Here is a 16,219-nt window from a genome sequence, read left to right on the forward strand (position 1 = left end):
CCAGGCCATGTCCTGACTGCTTTTGGAGGCCAAGGATGGCCTGCCCCAGCATCCTGCCCTGTGGGAGACAGTGAGTGCCTTCCTCTCTCCATCCCGAGGAGCAGGGGAGGCCTAATCTGGGGGCCGTGGCCTGGAAGGAGCCTCTCCAGGCGGGGCCTCAGTCTGTGCACCGCTGCTGGGAGGAGCGAAGCTTCGGCAGCCACAGGCCAGAGCAGAGCGTGGGAGGGCCTGACCCTTTGGGCAAGTCAGCCAGCCCTGCGCCAGTGCCTCCGCATCGGGCTGCCGGAAGGAGGGCTCTGTCCCTCCCCTCCCTAACCTCTCCCCCGCTGTCACTGCCAGCTGTCACACTGGCCTTATGCTGCATTCTTATTTTAGATACTGTGACAATTCTTAAAATAGCCACCAAAGAGAAAAACGGGAGCCCTCTGCGACCGGCACCGCCGAGGGGAGGGCCGTCGCCGGGCACCCTCAGCACCTCTGCCTGGGGCCCCCGCTGTGCTGCCCTCACTCCCGCACCGGGAGCAGAGTCTTCCGGCAGAAAATCTACAACCTGTCCGGACCCCCTGAGGCCCCGCGTGCGAGGTGGAGGTGCCCTGGAGGTGGAGGCAGATGTGGCACCCGGAGTGTGTGTACCCGCCTCCAAACGCAGAGACGGCCGGAATCTGACAGCTTTGTTGTAGGAAGACAGCTGGGTCAGCGCCGGCGCAGAAACGTCTGGAATCGCAGAGTCAGGTCAGGCCTGCACGCTCACGTTTAGCATGAGCACGGCCACCCACAGGCTGGGGCACGGCCCGGACTTCAGCACTTCCACACACGGGATGGGGCTGAGTCAGCAGAAACCTCCTGCCCTCACCAGGTGCCAGCCGCCCCCTCCAGGACCAAGGGACACTAGAACTCCTGGCCGGCCGCGTGACCACCGTCAGGACCCTGGTCAGGAAAGCATGTCTACGTGCCAGCAGGCCCTGAGGGCGCGCTTCTGCACCCACCCGCCAGGGGCTTTCCTCCTGACTCAGGATCAGCGCAGAAACTGGGCAGCAAGCCGAGCCCGGGCCGCACCTCAGGGCAGAGCCAGAAAGGTGGCCGTGCAGACACCGCTTCCCCAGAGCCCCAGGGACCACCAAGGGGCTGGAGTAGTTCCTATTGCTTGGTAACAAATTGCCACTAACTTAGAGCTCAAATTGACTCAATTTATCATCTCACATCTTCCACGGGCCAGGAATCTGAGCAGGGCTCAGCAGGTCCTCTGCTCGGGGCCTCACAGGCTGCAGCCAGGGCATGGAGGGCTGTGGTCTCCTCTGGGATTTGTCCTCTTCCGGCTCATTCAGTGTGTTGTCAGAATTCAGTTCCCTGAGGCTGTGGGACTGAGGTCCCCATTTTCTTGCTGGCTGTTAGCTGAGACCTCTCTCAATAGGGATGCCCTCAGTTCCCCACCCTGTGGCCCTCGTAGTCAGTTCACGGTTCCGATGTTTGCTGTCCTCCGGCACAGCAGGAATGTGTCTCCTGCTTCGAATCTCTCTGAATTCTCTCTCTGACCCTAGACCCAGACGTAAAGGGCTCATGTGACTCAGTGAAGCCCACTTGGGTAACCTCCCGTTGGTTCACTCAGGTCAACTGATTAGTAACCTTAATCGCATCTGCACATGCCTTTAGTCACGCAGCATAGCAATCACAGGAATGGTTCCCGTCACGTCACGGTGCCTGCCACACTCAAGGGCAGAAAATCACGCAAGGCGTGTACACCAGAGGACCAGAATCTTGGGGGCAATCCTAGAATTGTGCTTCCACAGGCACCCACTTCAAGACCTCAGCCCCTGCCATCCAGCTGTGCCCCGGACCCTACGTGCCCCTTGGCAGCCTTGCACCAACCAGGCAGCCATTGACAGGATCCCAGACACAAAGGGCCACAGGAACTCCCTCTAGTCATCTCATCCGTGACAGAAACCAGCAGAAGGTACCTTCCCCACTCCACTATGGCATCTGATGACCTCTCAGTTAACTGCTTTTCTTCAAAGATCTGAATGCCAAAATTGTCCCAAGATAGATCACTGGGCTAAGAGGACAGGTTCCAAAGTCAGCTGGGTCGCCTGCCAGCTGTGCAGCCTTGGGCACATGGCTTAGCTTCTCTGAGTCTCAGTTTTCTCTATGAAACAAGGATAAGATTGGCCTTCCTTCATAAAATCATTGTGAAGATTGGGTGTGCTGATCCCTTTCAAACACTTAACACAGTGACTGGTACCCAGCAAGCAGCTGGTACTTGTGATATGGTGCTGTTGTCCATCACGGTTCTAGGAAGGTTTGAGGTGCTTGTGTGTGTGCACACCCATGTATGTGTGCATGTGTGTGTGCACGTGTGTGTGTGTGCACGAAGACCACAGGGCCCAGACTAAGGAGGCCTGGCCCCAGACTCCGTTCAGTCCCCAAGAAGATACCTGGCAAATATTTTCTCCCATTGCGCAGCTGGCAGCCACAACTCTACTCTCTGCTTCTGTAAGTTTGGCTATTTTAGAGTCCGCATATTAGTGAAATTGTGCAGTATTTGCCAGAAGGGGACGTGGGGAGATGTTGGTCAAAGGGCACGTAATTTCAGTGATGCAAGACAATAAGTGCTGGGGTCTGATGAAGAGCAGTGTGGCTGTGGCTGGCAGTACTGTACTACATCCTGGAAACCTGCTGAGAGGGTGGATCTCACCACACACACACAAGAGGAGGCATCTGGCACCTGGCATGGGCGAGGCACTTCCACTGTCGGGACTTCAGTTTCTCCATCTGCAAAATGTAGATTGTCTCTAAGAGCACGTGCATTTCTGAAGCTATGCCATCCTCTGTGGAAAGCTTCCAGAACTACTTTTCTTTGGCTCTTGTTGGATGTGATCATTTGTTTATATACTTGGACATCTATACTGTGTTAGTCAGGGTTCTCCAGAAAAAACGAGCCGAGAGAACCAGTACACGTCTACACACACGTATAAGTTAGAGAGAAAGAATAGACAGTCGGCTCATGATTCTGGAGACTGGGAAGTCCAGACACAGGACAGCCAACGGTTTAATCCAGTCTGAGTCTGAAGGCAGAAGACAAACTCCCCGGCTCAGAGACGGCCTGGCAGAGAGCAGGAATTCCTCCTCACTCAGCCTCTTACTCTCTTCAGGCCTTCAACTGACCAGATGAGGCCCACCCGCACTGGGGAGGGTGGTCAGCCTTACAGAGTCCACCCATTCAAATGCTAATCTCGTCCAGAAACACCCTCACAGACACACCCAGAATCGTGTTTGACCAAATATGTGGGCACGCCGTTGCCAGTCAAGTTGGCACATAAAGTTAATCATCACACATACTTTGTGTACATTTTGGTGCATAAGAAGCACAACTTTTTAAAAACAGGAAAATGTACTTAGTCACGTTCACGGGGCCTGCGCCTGATGAGGGGTAGCCCTTCGTGTGAGCGGCTGCTGTCACACCCTCCCCACCCCCCTCCCGGGACCCTTCCTCCAGGCTCTTGCGTGACAGTTCTCAAGTCTTCCGAGCTGAAGCCATCCTCCCGGATGAGGCCATCAGACGTGATCCAGGCTGAAATGCGTGGTAGCTTTAACTGTTCGGCCCGAGTTTCTGATTCAGCACATTTTAATCAATTTTATTTGCCAAAATCAGGGAGATGTCATCTGTAATAATCCCAGCTGACCTCCCAAAGTCAGGCTGATAAAAATATTAATGTCAGCTTCCTGCAGCCTGGCAGAGAGCAACACCCAGTTTGACAAGCAAACAAACGGCTGGGAGCTGCCGCCCAGGCCGACGAGCCCACAGTAGGAGAGAGCTTCCTCAGTGCCAGCTCCCCTCCGGGCCGAGCCGCCTCCCCGCCCACGTCCTCTTGATCATCGACAGGGCCCTGGTGCGCCCATTAGGCATGTCTGCAGGGAGGATTGAGCCCCCAGACCACGTGCTCCAGGTGGGCTGCGAGGCACCCAAGGCTGGTCTCACCTCCTTCCACTCTCCCTGCCAAGGTGTCGTCCTCCTACCATCCAGCAGGCGCTCCCAGTGGCGACCCCGCAGCAGCGGGCCCGCTGAGAACACCAAGCAATTTCACGTAGGGATAAAGGCTTATTTCTAGGGATCACAGCCTTGTGTCTCCTGGCCCCGTTCAGCCAGTGTGTTTATTTGGTCCTATTGTTTAGCTCATGCAGTTCTGACAAGACAGTTACCAGGTAGGGCTTGTGTGGCTCACAATACGAGCAGTTCAGCATACGCTGTGTAACTCCTGTCTCCCTGTGAATATCTATGCTCTCGTCCCTGGCCTCTGGTGGCGCAGAATCTGTCGCTCCTGCTTTAACTGGAGCCATGGTAAATGGGGCGGGTGTTAACATCCTAACGTCACAGAGGCGTGTTGCCTGCCCACGGCTGTGCTGGGCAGCTGCACAGCCAGCCTCTGGACTCCTACTCCAGTGCTCATTGCTTAGCCCCTCCGGATGCCATCTCTCTGTCCTTAGTCTCTTTTTTTAAATTGAGGTATATTTGACATATGACATTGTATTAGTTTCAGGTGCACAACATAATGATTCGATATTTGTAGAGTATATATTGTGAAATGATCACCACATCAGTCTAGTTAACATCCATCCCCATATATAGTTACAAAATTTTTTTCTTGTGATGAGAAATTTTAAGATGTAGTCTCCTATAAAGTTTCAAATATGCAATACAGTGTTATGAAACATGATCACCATGCCATACATTTGTACATTACGTCCCCAGGACTTATTTATTTTATAATCAGAAGTTGGTACATCTTTATCCCACCCCGACCCACTGCCTCTGGCAACAACCAATCTGTTCTCTGGGTTTATGAACTTGGTTTTTTGTACTGTTTTGGTTTGGTTTTTTTAGATTTCACATATGAGTGGAATCACATGGTATTTGTCTTTCTCTGTCTGGCTTATTTCACTTAGCATAATGCCCTCAAGGTCCATCCATGTCACAAATGGCAAGATTTTATTCTTTTCATGGTTGGATAATATTCCATTGTGTATATATACCACATTTTCTTTTTCCATTTATCCATCAACGGACACTTATGTCGTCTCCCTATCTTGACTATTTTAAATAATGCTGCAGTGAACATGGGATGCATATATCTTTTCAAGTTAGTGTTTTCATTTTCTTCAAATAAGTACCCAGAAGTGGAATTGCTGGATCATATGGTAATTAGAGTTTTAATTTTTTGAGGAACCTCCATACCGTTTTTTATAAGTGGCTGCACCAGTTTACATTCCCTTCAGCAGTGCCTAAGGGTTCCCTTTTCTCCACATCCTCGCCAACACTTGCTATTTCTTGTCTTTTTCATGACAGCCATTCTAACAGGAGTGAGGTGATGTCTCATCATGGCGTTGATTTGCATTTCTCTGATGATTAGTGATATTGGGCATCTTTTCACCTACCTGTTGGCCATCTGTATGCCTTCTCTGGAAAATTTCTATTCAGAGCCTCTGCCCATTTTTAACTCGGATTGTTTGACTTTTTGCTATTGAGTTGTCTGAGTTCCTTATATATTTTGGATATCAACCCATCATCAGATATATGATTTGCAAATATTTTCTCCCATTCAGTAGGTTGCCTTTCATTTTGCTGATATTTTCATTTGCTGTGTGGAAGCTTTTGAGTGTGGCATAGGCCCACTTGTTTACTTTTGCTTTTAGTGTCAAATCCAAAGATCGTTGCCAAGACCAATGTCAAGGAGCTTACTGCCTACGTTTTCTTCCAAGAGTTGTACAGTTTCAGGTCTCATAGTCAACTCTTTAATCTATTTTGAGTTAATTTTTGTGTATGGCATAAGATAGAGGTTCAGTTTCATTGTTTTGCATGTGGCTGTCCAGCTTATTTATTGAAGACACTGTCCTTTCCCCATTCTATATTCTTGCCTCTTTTGTTGTAAATTAATTGAACATATATGCATGGTGTATTTCTAGGCTCTCTACTCTGTTCCATTCATCTGTGTGTCTGTTTTCATGCCAATATCGTACTGTTTTAGTTGATATAGTTTTGTAATACAGTTTGAAATCAGGGAATGTGATAGCTCCAGCTTTGTTCTTCTTTCTCAAGATTGTTTTGGCTATTTGAGGTCTTTTGTGGTTCCACACGTATTTTTAGAATTATTTGCTCTAGTTCTGTGAAATATGCCATTAGAATTTTGACAGGGATTGCACTGAATCTGTAGGTCACTTTGGGCAGTATGCACATTGTAATAATATTAATTCTTCTATTTCATGGGCACAGAATATCTTTCCTTTTATTTGTCTTCTTCAGTTTCTTTCATTGTTGCCTTGTGGTTTTCAGTGTAAAGGTTTTTCACCTCCTGGGTTAAATTCATTCCCAGGTGTTTTATTCTTTTTTGATGCAATTGTAAATGGGATTTTTTTCTTAATTTCTCTTTCTGATAGTTCATTATTAGTGTATAGAAACACAGCAGATTTGTGTATGTTGACTTTTTATCCTGCAAATTTGCTGAGTTCATTTATTAGTTCTGACAGTTTTTGGTGGCGTCTTTAGGGTTTTCTGTATATAGTGTCATGTCATCTGCAAATCGTGATAGTTTGACTTCTTCCTTTCAATTTGGATGCCCTTATTTTTTTTTCTTGCCTATGCTGTGGCGAGGACTTCCAATACTATGTTGAATAGGTGGTGAGCGTGGGCATCCTTGTCTGGTTCCTGATCTGAGAGGAAAGGCTTCCAGCTTTTCACTTTGAGCGTGATGCTGGCCGTGCTCCACGTATCCCTCCATACTCACTTTGTGGAGAGTTTTTATCGTAAATGGATGTTGAATTTTGTCAAATGCTTTTTCTGCATCTGTTGAGACGAGCATATCATTTCTCTCCTTCATTTTGTTAACGTGGTGCATCACCTCGATTGATTCGCAGATGCTGAACCATCCCTGCATCCCTGGAATGAATCCCACTGGGTCATGTGTATGATCCTTTAATATACTGTTGAATTTGGTTTGCTAATATTTTGTTGAGGATTTTTGCATCTTTGTTCCTCAGGGGTATTCTCTACCCTTAGTCTTAAGAGGTGACCCCAGCCCGGTTCCTTCCATCAGAAATGACAAAAAAACCAAGCTGGTCCCATGCAAGGGAGCCGCAAGCCCAAGTAGCCTCTCTTCAGTCTCCAAAGGCAGGAAAACTCCTTGCTTTGGTCCAAAGAGAAATGTGGTCTGAAAAGAGAAGGGTCATTTGAGGAAATGAGCAGTCCACGGAGAGGGTGTAATGTCATGCAGCCATGGTGGGTGCAAGGGTGGGACAGGTGTGCGAGACATGGGGCGGTGGCCTCCTGCAGGGTGAGGTGCTCCCCAGCAGACCGACTCCATTCTCAGGTCCCTGCAGCGCACTGCACAGCCGCAGCTATCAGCTCTGCCCGCTCAGCCCTTGCACACACCTGTCCGTACAAGCTGAGCACTGCACAGAGACCTCAGCGCTGCGAGACGTGGCCGAGGGCACCACTCCATACGCTGGGGTAGACACCCCTCATTGGCAGAGTTTGTTGTTTGTTTAACAAAATTAGCAAGCAGAACGAAACCCTTATCAGCCAGAAACTTGAGCGAGAAGGCCATCCCCAGCGGAGTAGAGCCTGCTGTTGGGGACTGCCATAACTGGGAGCGGTGGAGAGGACGGATGGTCTGGGATGGACGGTTCTCGGACCCAGGCTTGGCGGTCGAGAAGAAAGCAGAGACAGAGACACATGACATTTTCATGCAGCTTTGGGGAAGACAGGGAAAAAGGAGAAGGAGGGAAAGAAAGAACAAGGTCAGAGGAAGAGGCAAGAAGAACAAAGGACAGGGGAAAGGAAGACAGGGACATGCAGAAGGCTTGGTATCTGCTCAGAAAGCGACTCAAGGGACGCTGGAGACCTGCACTCCTGCCCTGCCCGAGGTCCAAAGGGGATGCTCACCACCCCCTCGACCTCAGGGACCTTCATGGGAGGCAGCGAGGGGTGCCCCGAGCGCGGTCTGTGGAGTCAGACCTGAGGCAGGTCCGTGGATCTCTCTGCCTGCCTTTCCTCGTTTTTGTCCCACGGGTGACGATAATAGCGTGTACCTCCTGGGGCGGTTGTGAAGATTCAGTGAGGTGGCATATGCCACGTGCCGAGCACAGGGTCTGGCTCGTAGTTACACACACAGCGACTGCCAGCTTCCACTCATGCTGTCTGTCAGGTGTGAGATGAAGCCTGGTGTCCCTGGAGGCCTCCACTCTCGCTGAGACGCAGCTCCCTCGGGCAGCTGGTATTCCCGTGCTGGCGCACAGCGCCCCTGAGCAGATGGCACCCAAGCTCAGGCTGCTTCCCCGCCTCCATTGAAAAGCACTCCCTCCCCCCCATTGCTCTCTACAACAAGGTAGAGAAGCCGGAGTGGAAAGGGAGAGAGTTGCCCTGGCCCCTGCATGCCCCCACATGCGGGTATAAAAGGCTGGGAGCCGTGTGAATGCTACCCTCTTTCCCCAGTAAAGGCTGCTTTGCCCCTGCCCCCATGATGGCAGAGTGGCTCAGGCACCTCAGCCGGCAGCTTACCTCATGGGTCTGTTGCTCTGTGTTTTCCTTGATGTGAGACGGAGAGCCCCTCCGGGCTGGGAAGGAGTCAGGGGCCCTGCTCCCTGGAGGTGCTGTGGGAGGAAGACTGGATCCTGAGCCTCCCTGTCCTGCCTGTTTCCTCTTCCTAAATGATGACACAGAGCCACAGGGTGTTCAGGCATGAGGGGACCTCGCAGGCTGGGACAAGGCAGTGTGTCTCAGAGGCAACCACTGTGAACTCCGGAGCCTGGATGCTGTGCGGAACCCACGGACTTTGGCACAACTCTGCAGAGTGAGTGGGAGGCAAGGAATACTGAATGAACGGCTCAGGATGACTTCCCATCAGCAAGATGGTGGAGGCAGCAGCCTCTCAGGATCAGGCGTAAGCTGATTTAAAGAAATTAAGGATTGTTCCATTTGTCATGTGCTTGTGATTGTGAACTATGGCTCACAGCTGCCATACCCCCGGCCACGCCTTTCTCCCTCTGCAGCCGCCCTCGGTCCAGCAGGGAGGGGTCAGAGGGTCACCAAGCTGGTCTCCGCAGAGCCTCTGTCTCTCCTGCAACCCATTCTCCATGTGACAGCCACCACGGGTCTTCAAAATCCACATCTGATCATGCCTCTCCCTTGATAAAACCACCCAGTTCCACCGCTGCTGGCCTGGCTCACAGACCCTCCACTGTCGGTCCCTGCCTGCCTCTCTTCCTCTACCCACCTCCTCCACCCCTGCTCCGTGCTGCAGCAGTCATCATCAGCATCATCATTGTCATCGTCGTCATTGCCAACATTTCCTGAGCTCTCAGCCCATGCCAGAGGCTCTTCTCCAGATGGTGTCACCTCCTTTAGTCCCCACCCCATGAGTGGTTTCCCTGATCATCCTCATTGAGCGGATGAGGACACTGAGGCTCAGGGCAGTTAGGTTACTTGTCGGGGGTTACCCAGCCAGGCCACCCAAATCTGGTCCTGCCCCATCTTTCCCACCTCAGTAAATGGCACCACCAGATGCCCAGCACCTCAAGACAGAACCTCAGGAAAGCCATCCTTAATCCCTTTCTTTCCATCGCCCCACACATCCTCCAGCAGCAAGGCCTTGGAGCTGCTCCCTTCACAGAGCCTCAGACTGCACAGCAGCCTCTTCTCCTGGGCGGACTCCGCCAGCCTCCTCCCTGGCTGCCCGCCTGACTCGGGCCCGCCATGCGTCTGCTCTCCCTGTTCCCTCCCTTCCTCCTTCTTTGTTTTCTTGCTCCCTTCCTTCTTTTCTACCTTCCTTCCTCCAATCCTTTCTTCTTTCTTTGCTTCTGTTTTGAAACGTATATTTTGTTATTATTTGTTTATTGTGAGACCAAGAGATCAGGAGATAATTGCCATTGAAATGATTGCTGCTCACATTTCCCAAGAGGAGGGGGCACCATGTCCCACAGGGCCACACTGGGGACCACCAGGGTTGGTCAGGAGGCAGGGGGAGCTAGGGGAAAGTGTGGGTGAGAGCCTTTCCTGTGGCTTCCCCAGGAAGCACCAGGCAGGCGAGCCTGGGTAAGCAGGCTTAGGCCTGGCTAGTCCGAATAATTTCAGCAGGCTCTGGGGTGGTGGGGCTCTCTCCAGCCGTCTGCTCCCTGACCTGGGTGATGAGGGCTGGGGACAGTGGCCGGAGTGTGAGGGCCAGCAGAGGAGGTGGACAGGCTCTGGGGTGGTTGATTTGCACAGAAAGGTGAACCCCCAGGTGAGATGTTTACCAGCTCTAGGAATTGACAGCAAGGCCCCAAAATGCCAAAGTACCAGAAATACAAAAAAGCAAGAAGGCGTGATCAATACCCTTCCTTCCTTCACTCTTTACTTCAGAGCATTCTCTAAAGGAAATAACATGGCCGAGGTACAGCTGAGGCCCACGCTGTACCCTCCCTCCGAAACTGCTCATTCTATAGAACGATATCCGAATGTTTCTAACTTTGAAGAAATGATGTCGTAGGTAATATGATGTAAGCATGTGTGTGTGTGTGTAAGTCTCCAAAATACACTAAGAAGGGTGCCAAAAGATGAAAATAGACAGGTAGGAAAAAAACAAGGTTTAATGGAAAAATTTCCCAAATTTGAAGAAAGACTGAGTCTTCAGACTAAAAATGCATCTTGAAGGAACAAGCAGCATAAAAAAGAAAAAGTCCACAGCTGGACACCTCATACACACACCTGGACACCTCGTGCACAAACACCTGGACACCTCATGCACACACACCTGGACACCTCATACACACCTGGACACCTCGTGCACACCTAGACACCTGACAGTGAAACTATAGAGCGTTGTGGACAGGGAGAAAGATTTTAAAGGCCCTCTGAAGGGAGAAGATTAACCACAAAGGAGTGACTGTGATTGGCAAGCAGGCGGCTGATTTGTCTCAAAGTTACAGTAAACAGTGTGATACTCTCTGCAGAGACCCAAAGGAAAATTAAAAGTCAGCTTAGAATTCTATGCCCAACTAAACCTTTCAGCATAAAAAGTTTACTACCCATATGTCCTTGTTTAGAAAATATTGCTAAAGGATATACTTCAACCCAAAGAAAAATGAATCCAGAGGGAAGCAGAACAAGGGAAAAACAAGAGTGAACACAAGAATTGAGAGAATATGTATGATGGTGAATTGCATGTGTCAACTTGACGGGTTCGTGGGGTGCCCAGATATTTGGTTAAACACTATTCTGGGTGTGTCTGTGAGGGTGTTCCTGAGCGAGATTAGCATTTGAATGGGCGTACTGAGTTAGGCAGACCGCCCTCCCCGATGTGGGTGGGCCTCATCCAGTCCTTTGCCAGCCTGAGCAGAACAAACAGGTGGCAGAAGGGAGGAGGTGCGCTCGCTGGCTTCCACCGCCCCCTGCCCCCCGCCCCCACGCTGGGACGTCAGTCTCCCACCCTTGGACTGGGATCACCCCTCCGGCTGTCCTGGGTCTCAGCTCGCAGACAGCAGATGGCGGGACTCCTCAGCCTCCGTAATCCATGAGCCGAGGCTGTATGATCATGTATGTAGCTGTAGACACGTAGCCTATTGCTTCTGTTTCTCTGGAGAACCCTGACTAATGCAATAGGTTTAACTTGTTCCTGACTGTTTAAAAAATCTATTTTCCCTAAATTAGGAAAAGATAGAAGTAAAACAAAGAAGAGGCGATGGGATGTTGCGTGAACTGTTAAAGCATGTTAGAGTCGTGTTTAAGCAGAGGCTGAAAATACGCAAAATAGCTTTAGAAAATTTACAGAAATATACATAGGATAAAATTTAGGAGTACACACACACTTTGTTGTTTCTACAAAACGTGGGACGTAGGAAACCGACTATTCTCCTGCTTGCTTTCTCCCATGACGCACGTTGGAGTCCCTGACGGGGTGCCCGGAGCTCGTGCGGCAGGTCCTGTGGGAGAGCAGGGGCTGCTTTCCAGCTCCCACATGTGATTCACGCTTTAAAGAACATGTGTGTGTGTGTTGCACGCTTGGTGAGCATATCTAATCATCAGCCACCGAAAGTCCCCAGGGATCTGGTGTTTTCCACTCTCAGTTCGATGGCTGTCCCCTGGGGGACACGCTCTGCTCTGGGAGTATTCCTGAATCTGGAGGCTTACTGAAACCGTGGGCTCTGGAGACGACCAGAAACCTGGCAGCCGCAGACGGCGCATAGAGAAATTTGGTTGAGCTCATTCAGTTTAATCTTTTAAAAAAGTATTTGCCAACACGTGAAACTCAGGAGATCCCACATGAAATGCAGATTGCCAGCTTCCCCGGGAGAGGCGTGTGCTCAGCAGCACCCAGCCGGCACTCCGCCCCCGGGGGGCTGCAGCACTTCCCCTCCAGCCAGGCCAGCGGGCAGCTGAGTACGCCGGTGCGTGGGGTCTGGTGTATTCATAACTGTGTTTATTTGAGGGTTTCCTGGTCTCTGGAAACAGCACAAAACAGTAGGCAAGGCTGCCAGTCTCTCTCTTCTCGGGAAGCCGCTCGGCAGCCGCAGACGCGCCGTTCCAGGCCGGAGCAGGACGTTTCTCCCTGGTCCGCTTGGTGTCCTATGGTGGCCGGGCCGCAGTCTCCCCGCGCTGGGAGGGCACTCCGCTTTTCTGAGAATCGCTAGCTCACTTTGGTCCACCTTGGGGAGGAATTCATACTAGAATTATTTAACACATGAACAGATAATATGTTAGCCTGGTTGAAAAATCAAAACTTATAAGACGGTGTTCACAGAACTTTCTTTCTCGCATCCTTCCTACCGTCCACCCAGGTCCTATTCCCAACAGCAAATAAACAGTTATTAGTTTTTGTCTATCCTTGTAGAGATCTTTTTAATGCATATACATACGAAAGCCGTGGACAATCTTCCCCCATGTTTACCTCACATGGGAGCATGTTTCATTCATTTTCACCTTTACTTAAACGTTGGAGCATTTTCCATATGGCTACAGGGAGGGCTCCCTCATTCTTCCTCACACGGAAGCTTCCACTGCATGAATGTTCACAATTTATTCCACCCGACCTCAAATCATGGACTTTTGGGTCGTTTCCAGATGTTTCCTGGTACAGACACCGCTGCAGCAAGCACCCGTGAACATGCTGATTAATCCAGACCTCTCGTGGACCGGCAGCTCTCCTGCAGAATCTGAGCCTGCGCCAGTCCCCAAGGCGCACAAGACATCACCCTTACCCCTCTGCTGATGCTCCACTTGTCCCCGTTCACACGGCACCACAGAATCTCTAGACACTTGAAGTCTTAAGATATGGAGACCTTTGCCTGTCATGCTCTCCAATGACTCTCACAGATTAAAGAAAGAAAATGATTTCATCCATATCTCTCCCTATGGCAGTGTTATAAAAAGTGGGACTAGGAAAGCAGGGAAAATTAAATGATTTTTTTGTTAGTTGTCCTTTGAATTATTAGCAGTGTTAATATAGTACAATATGCACATAATTAGCAAGCCTTCCGAATTTATGATATGTACTTATCCTTGTTCTTTTTAATTACCCAGCACTCTAGTTGGAGGTAAAGCAGGGTGATTCAACTGACGGCTAAACGTGTCAGATGGTGACAAAATGCACTAACCTGCCAGAGTGGAGAGAAGAAAAGCCTAGAAATGCCAAGGATGTTTTCATCCCATTAAAAGCATAAAGGTTTCTCAATGTATTATTCATGTTATAACCATGCTACAAACAAAGCATGATTTATTGAGTATTTTAATGCAGGCTGTTGATGCTATGCAATAAAGTGTATTTTAATATTTAATATGATCTGTGAATTTTGAACTTTTTTCAAGAAAGATCTTGTAGTTTTAAACTAAATTAAATACAGTAGGTGACAAATGAGCCCCTCTGAGCACCCCCAGAGGCAGGTTGGGCCTGTCTGGAGCAGCCGGAATTCGGAAGCTGGCTTTAGCTTTGGGGTTGAGACTGTCGTGAAGAAGAGGGTCTCGTGGCTGTGACTTCGGGAAGTGTGCCGTCTGTGGGGTCGCGGTCACGGCTCGGGTCCTGGAGGGGCCCTGTGACCACCGCAGTGAACAACTATCTCTTGGCTGCTGGCGTGTGTCCTTAGTTCTTTGGGTCGTGGCTCATGCCTGCCGTTCAATGCCTCCCGTCAGATATGGCTGAGTGGGACCGCAGGCGTCCTGCTCTCCTCCAGGAGGGAGCGCGAGCCCCCTGTGTCGGTCTGGGCGGGTCTGATAACGCTGCAGTGACAAGCAACTCCAAGTTCTCAGTGGTTGAGGGTAACAAAGTTTCTTTCTTTCTCCAGCCCCATAATCCAGCCCAGGTCAAAGCAGGGGCTTTGCGGAGTGTCGGCCCTCAGTCCAGGTTGATGCAGTCTACATTTCCAATACCTGCTCCCAGGATGGCAAAAACTGAAGAGAAAACTGCAGGGTCTTATCTCAGCATAAATGTTCCAGACTGGCACATGTCATTCCTGGCCTGAATCCATTGGCCAGAACAACACAGAGAGTCCCAACCAACCACAAAGGGTCAGGAAGTACCAAGCCATGACAAGTGCCCGAGGGACAGCAAAGGAATATGTGGTCAAGAGCTCTGCCGACTGACCCCTACACTTCCTCTCTGCATTTGAAACTGCAAGCAGCAGGATGGAGAGGATGCTTCTCTCTGGAAGTCATTTCCCCCATCGGGCTGGACCGCCCTCCAGAGCAGTCCCTGCTCATGAATCTTCCGGGTGGTGCCCCATCCCCCGGGGCCCACGGCCTCCCAGTGGGTGCCCTGACCCTGCGCAAGCCCAGGGCAGTTTCTGTTTGGCTCACTCGAAGAACCCCAAGATGTCCAGCGGAATGTGCTCTGGCACCAGGCAGCCAGTGTGTCCATGCGACTCTTGTGGCCTTTCCACCCCTCCCCTAAAGCCAGTGCCACAGTCCTGTGAGAGCAGGAGACACCAGGAAGGGGAATTTACCCGCAGGACAGTCGTTAGAATCCGTCCAAACTGCCCTGATCTGCCTCCCGCGTTGCTAAGGAAACACCCACCTTTCAGACACTGGGAGGTCCTGGCAGAGACCTTGCTGTAGACACTGAAGAATGTTTGCGCCAAAAGGGCCCTCAGAGGTGATCTTCCCCGATCCCCGCCTGGTGCATGAAGAGGGAAGACACTTGCCCAAGGTCACGTGTTATTAAGCAGCAGAACCCCGGACTCACATCCTCCCTGGGGCTACCTAAGAGGAAAGCAGAAAGCCAACAACCTCGCCTATCTACCCCACCCAGGCTGCCTGGGGCCAGGCTGGGGACCCCCTCGGCCCTTGTGTCCCCACTCTGGCTTGAGCGGGTCATACCTCGCCTCTTGCTTTCTCCAGAGAAGATCCCATGTGCAGCCAAGCAGCTCAGTGCATCCCTGAATCTCCCAGGGACTGGCTCCTTTCTGCCACAGCCCCGCGAGATCAGTTATGAAAATCACGAACAAGCTAATATTCACCAGCTTTAGAACAGGGCTCACACCCCAGGCAGTTGAAGTGCCGTTTATGTCACATTTTGCAACTCTGCCCCACGGGGCAAGAAGAATCTTCTTCCCCAGGTTCTGGAGTTTGCAGGATGGAAAAAGAACTCCCACACACAGATGTGCAAACGCCTACACATCAACCAACCCAGAGAATGTGTTCGTCCTGAAAAGTAACAAATAATGAAAAATATAGATTTTTCTCTGCATCTTCTGAGACTGGAGCAGCAAGAATCTTCTACTAAAAATTAGTCACCATATTAAAACTGATGGCTGCCTTTAAGAGCACAAGTCCAGTTCCAAGCCTCTCCCCAGGAGGGCGTGCCCCACGTAGATCATGACGTCTTTGGGTTTCCTCGCAAACTGGCACCATTTTGTAAGCTTTATTCTCCATTATTTGAATTAAAGAACCACCTGGTATTTTTTTCAGTTTGGGAAATGTAAAATTATATTATAATATTAAATATGCTTTTTAAAACTTTACTCTTTGTAGATCTCTGTACCACTTAATTTCAGAAATAAATATCCCAAGTGAACTTGAGAATAAACCAGCTTCCAAATAGGAAAGTAAAATAGCCTGAAATGAGAGGAGTTAAGAATGTAACAGTTTTAGGTTGAAAAAAAGTTACTTTAAGGACACCATCAAGAAAGTGAAAAGGCAACCCATGGAATGGGAAAAAAATTTGCAAATCATATATCCGCTAAGGAACTGTATCCAGAATATATAAAG

At 50.2% G+C, this 16,219-nt stretch overlaps 1 long non-coding RNA gene across 1 annotated transcript; it reads left to right on the plus strand.

Annotated features, from left to right (window-relative positions):
• Positions 1 to 442: 442 nt before the first annotated feature.
• LOC139085408 (uncharacterized) lies at positions 443 to 13,791 on the plus strand. Its single transcript, XR_011543660.1, has 2 exons — positions 443 to 732; positions 13,082 to 13,791. It is a non-coding gene; the product is annotated as an uncharacterized lncRNA (long non-coding RNA).
• Positions 13,792 to 16,219: the final 2,428 nt, after the last annotated feature.

This window comes from Equus przewalskii, chromosome 9 (genome assembly GCF_037783145.1).
Source record: "Equus przewalskii isolate Varuska chromosome 9, EquPr2, whole genome shotgun sequence".
NCBI classification, from domain to species: domain Eukaryota; kingdom Metazoa; phylum Chordata; class Mammalia; order Perissodactyla; family Equidae; genus Equus; species Equus przewalskii.